General features: G+C 30.9%; 1 pseudogene; it reads left to right on the top strand.

Moving 5' to 3' along the window:
- Positions 1-796: 796 nt before the first annotated feature.
- LOC120198913 lies at positions 797-3,395 on the top strand (annotated as a pseudogene).
- Positions 3,396-4,948: the final 1,553 nt, after the last annotated feature.

The raw sequence follows: 4,948 nt of genomic DNA, 5'->3' as shown, positions 1-4,948 counted from the left end.
CAATTTTGGTTATATCGACAAACAACATTTTACCAAAGAGGAGATCTGACAATACAATATTGTCAACAAACCAATTAGGGAAAAATGTCATAAGGACTTTTGTTCAAGCACCAACACGATTGCAGCTGTATGTGAAAAACTTACAAAAGTTATAAGGAACGTGAAGCAAGAGTAAAGAAAAAATGTCACAATAGTAGAAAAACGTGTTACAAAAATAGATTATTATTTAAAATTTAAAAAAAAAACTCAAAAAAAAACAAAGATTATAATATGGGAAAAACAAAAAAAATAATCATGAACAGTCGACAATATTAAAATTAATAACGTCACCAATTAAAAAAATTAAAAGAAAATAAAGGAATAAAAATGTTAAGAGAAGAATTAGGTTATACATGATTAGTTTTTAACATGCGTTTAAAATCAAAAACAATTATCCGTTAATTAATTTTAAAAGAGATATTAAAATTAAAAAAAAAATTAATAATTTAATTATTATAAAATAATATATATTTAAAATTTTTATTAATCAACCATTAATAACATATATAAATTTATAGACGAATTTTCTCGTTAAAACAACTATAATGCCTAAAATTTAGTATATGGTATTTTATTTTTCTTAGAAAAATTTAAAACAAATATTTTGGGTGATAAAAATAAAATGAAATTTTAATGTACCATCAGAGAAAATTAACGAAACACCTGAATTCTCAACACCAAAAACAAAAAGTAAACTGTAAAATACTATTTTAGTTTCCACATTCTCTAAAATAAAATTAAATGAAAATACGTGAAGAATTAGTATCCACTTTCTTATGAGTGGGTATGATGTGCTAAACTTTCTTGTACTTCTATACTTTGCTTTTATTTTGTTTACTATAAGTAGGGTTAAAGTATATTGTGAACCCTGTATTATAGTCAAACATGCAATTCAGTCCTTGTATTTTAAACTGTGCAATTTAATCCTTGAACATTTTCCATAGGTGCAAACAAGTAAAATTGATACAAATATTAATGGAAAAATTCTGATGTGGACTTTTGAAATCTTGTAAAGGACATTAGTTGAAATCTGACAACTTATGTTCTAAACAGATTTTTTTGCTACTTTAGTTCTATCTACAAATCTGTATTATTAAGAGATTTTGGGAGTATATGGTAGCTTTTAGATGTCTTTCGATTAACATTGTTATCTGTTTAACTTATTTTCACCAATATCAAACATAGAAGAAATTAAAGGAATCAGTTCTGTAGTATAAGGATTAAACTGCACTTTTGAATATAGTACAAGGACCACTTGATGTTTTAACCTTATTACTAATCAACATGATCAGTCTTATCAAGATGATTCATGGTGGTGCTCAAACCAGATGTAGAACAAGGGGAAACTAGGATCAAGTATATACATGCTGTCAGAGGGAACCATTAGAATTTTTCCTACTGATTGGGCAAATAGACCTAATTTGACTTTCTCAACTGCCTTCTTCTTTTAGGGAATTTAGGAAGGACATATCGGGACACGGTTGGCATTGTTGATCTTGGTGGTGGATCTGTTCAAATGGCGTATGCCATCTCAGAGAGTGCTGCTTCAAGGGCTCCAAGTGTACAAGCTGGACTGGACAATCATGTAAATGAAATGTATCTGAAGGGATCGAAATATCATATTTATGTTCATAGGTGACCTCATTTTAACAAATTATGATTCTATTGGTGATTTGAAATGGATGATAAAGAGAAACTATAATTGAACGTGATTACTTAACGAATCAAATTTATCATTTGTGTCTCTATTCAGTCATATGATTCTATACTCTCGTGAGTCATGAACATATTTATAGTGAGATCTATAACTATATGTTGCATTTTCGGAGCAGCTATTTGCGATACGGCTTATTGGCAGCTCGAGCAGAAATTTTGAAGGTCTCTGAAGATTCTGGCAACCCTTGTATCTTAAGAGGGTTTTGATGTATGTTTGAGTTTGTTCAATCAGAACTCTAACTCTACAAAGAGCATTATTTTAATTATTTGGGCTGCATATGGTGAACATGATGTACGAATTCAGTAACCAGAGTTTAAGTGACCATTGAAAATGTAATCTTTGGCAATCAGCTCTGTTCTGAAAATTGTACTTCATTTCTCTATTCCAAAACAAAATTTTTGAATGCTTTGAATAATGGGATAGTCCGTGTAGTTTCCACATCCTTTGTTGGGCATAATATTTGCCATTTAAGTACTTAACATATTGGGCATTTCATCTTTCCAAGGTACTTATAAATACGGGGGAGAATTTAAAGCATCAGCGCTGTCATCCGGTTCAAGTATTGAAGAATGCAGGAGGGTGACTCTCAAGGCTCTTAAAGTAAATGATTCATGCACGCATATGAAGTGCACATTTGGTGGCATATGGAATGGCGGAGGTGGAGATGGACAGAAGAATCTGTTTGTTGCTTCATTTTTCTTTGATAGGGCTGCCGAGGTATTTGCCTGATCAAGAATTGTATTGCCTGAAACAAACTACAGAACAATATGATTAGCCATTCTAAGTAATTTGTTTATGAATACAGGCCGGTTTTATTAAATCCAGTGATCCTGTTGCAAAAGTTCAGCCTCATTCGTTCTTAGATGCCGCAAAACGTGCTTGTCAAACCCAGTATGCGGATGCTAAAACAACATATACCGATTTGGGTGAGAATAACCTGCCCTATATATGCATGGTTCTGGTTTATGAGTACACCCTACTTGTTGATGGATTTGGTAAGTCTATACTTTTGGCATCTAAATTCAAGTTATGCGACTTTTGTACTTCATAGACATCTTGTGTTAACTTTTTCTCGGACAGGACTTGATCCCTACCAAGATATTATGTTGGTGAAGAAAGTGAAATACTGGAATTCCTTCGTCGAAGCCGCTTGGCCACTAGGCTCTGTCATCGAAGTTGTATCATCTTGAAGTAAAAATTCTAGGTAAGCGTCATCAGCTTTAAATTACTTGCTGGAGTTTCGCATGTCTTGGGGTTCTTAAGCATGGTCATTTCCTAATCGAATTCACTATTGATAAATATGCAGAACAAAGCACCGTTGGATGTACCTATTTGAGATCGGATTTTTTGGTGGGGATTAATCGGAAGAGAGAAAGGTTTCATTTAATCTTCATTAGTAATTTACATTTTTATTAGTTTTCCTGATTTTTATAATTTTTGTAAGTGTTAATTGAATTAGTTCATTTAGATTGTAACAGATTACGTTACCAACGTGTTTGTGCCCTAATGTTTTTGTGTTAGTTAAAAATATACATTTGTCTCTTGTATTACATTATCTTTCTCTTTAATTTGATCTTCTGAAAATTAAAAAAAAATAATTAGATATTTGAATTTGTATTTTTGTAAACTAAATTATTTAGAAGCTAATTTCATACGTGGCTTATTGTTATAAATTTCTCAAATTTTATATATTTTCAAATAAAAAAATTGAGCAATTACTATTTAGGATAAATTAAGTGTATAATGAACAAACAAAAAATTGTAAGAAATTTGTATAAATCGTTTATCATTTGTAGTGTTTTTATAAATATACTTTTAAACTAAAATCTTTTACTCAATGTAGTATAACTTAATATTTAAAATTTTGTTAAGATAATCAATCTGTAAACATTTATTTTCGCCCGGAGTTATTTTGTTATATATATAGTAATGTAGTTTCTGAAAATGTTTTTGAAAAAATTAATATATAATTTTCAGAAAACGGTTTTCGAAAATTCATATATTATATAGTTTTTGAAAACATTTTTAAAATATATATAATATATAGTTTTGAAAACATTGTGAAAACATTTATATATTATATAGTTTTTAAAACATTTTGAAAATAAATATAATATATAGTGTTTAAAATATTTTTGAATATATATATATATATTATATAGTTTTTAAAACATTTTGAAATATATAATATATAGTTTTTAAATCATTTTGAAAACATATAGTATATAATTTTAAAATATTTTTGAAAACTATATAGTTTTGAAAATATTTTTAAAAAATATATAATATATAATTTTAAAATATTTTTTGAAAATATATATTAGATAGGTTTTTGGAAAATATTTTTATTTTATTTTATTATTATTATTAATTATTTCTTTTTTATTTTATTTTATTAATTATTTTCTTTTTATTTTATTTTTTCCAGGTCCAAAGTCAAGGTTCGGGTCAAAGCCCAACCGAACCTGCGAGCCTGGTCCAGCAAGCAAGCCCGGTGGGAGGTCCAAATGGGAGTTAGGGGTTTTTCAGCATTAGTCCCAACGTCGTATAGCCCACAACTGTCAGATCGAGATGGATCGACAGTCAACATTATAAGGTATTTAGGGTTTGATTAACCCTAAAAAAATCATCACGCCACGGTCAGATCTGGACCGTTGGATCTGACCCAATCCAACGGTCAAGATCAAGTCAAATGTTCCAGAAGCAAGTAACGTCACCAACAACAGTCAAGAGACCACGCACCGGTTACCGAGATTTCCGGTCGAGGGGATTGGGACTGACCCATCCCGAAATCCCCGGCCAACTAACCACGAGCGTGTTACCATGATCGTCGAAACAACCATCGGTGGGGGTATAAATACCCCCATTAAGCCACTGCCAGAGGGTACACAACAGAAACCGAGCAAACTGAACAACAACAGTACTTGATCGAGAGAACCATCAACAAACAGTACACAACCAATATCATCGAGCCACATAAATCACACAAAAATTATCATCAACGAAACCCACAAACAACATTGAATACATCAGCCAATACAGAGAGCCACAAAGACAGTAAACTGTGAACTATCGCAACCCATCAACACCAAAACATCAACCAACGAAAACAGAAAACAACATACCAAAACCAAACACCCACACAAAAATATAAAGCTGAAGCATCAACCGAAGAAACCACCGGAAAAACGA

This window comes from Hibiscus syriacus, unplaced genomic scaffold, assembly GCF_006381635.1.
Source record: "Hibiscus syriacus cultivar Baekdansim isolate YM2019G1 unplaced genomic scaffold, ASM638163v2 tig00005027_pilon, whole genome shotgun sequence".
NCBI classification, from domain to species: Eukaryota; Viridiplantae; Streptophyta; class Magnoliopsida; order Malvales; family Malvaceae; genus Hibiscus; species Hibiscus syriacus.
This window is presented reverse-complemented; position numbering and strand designations above follow the sequence as displayed.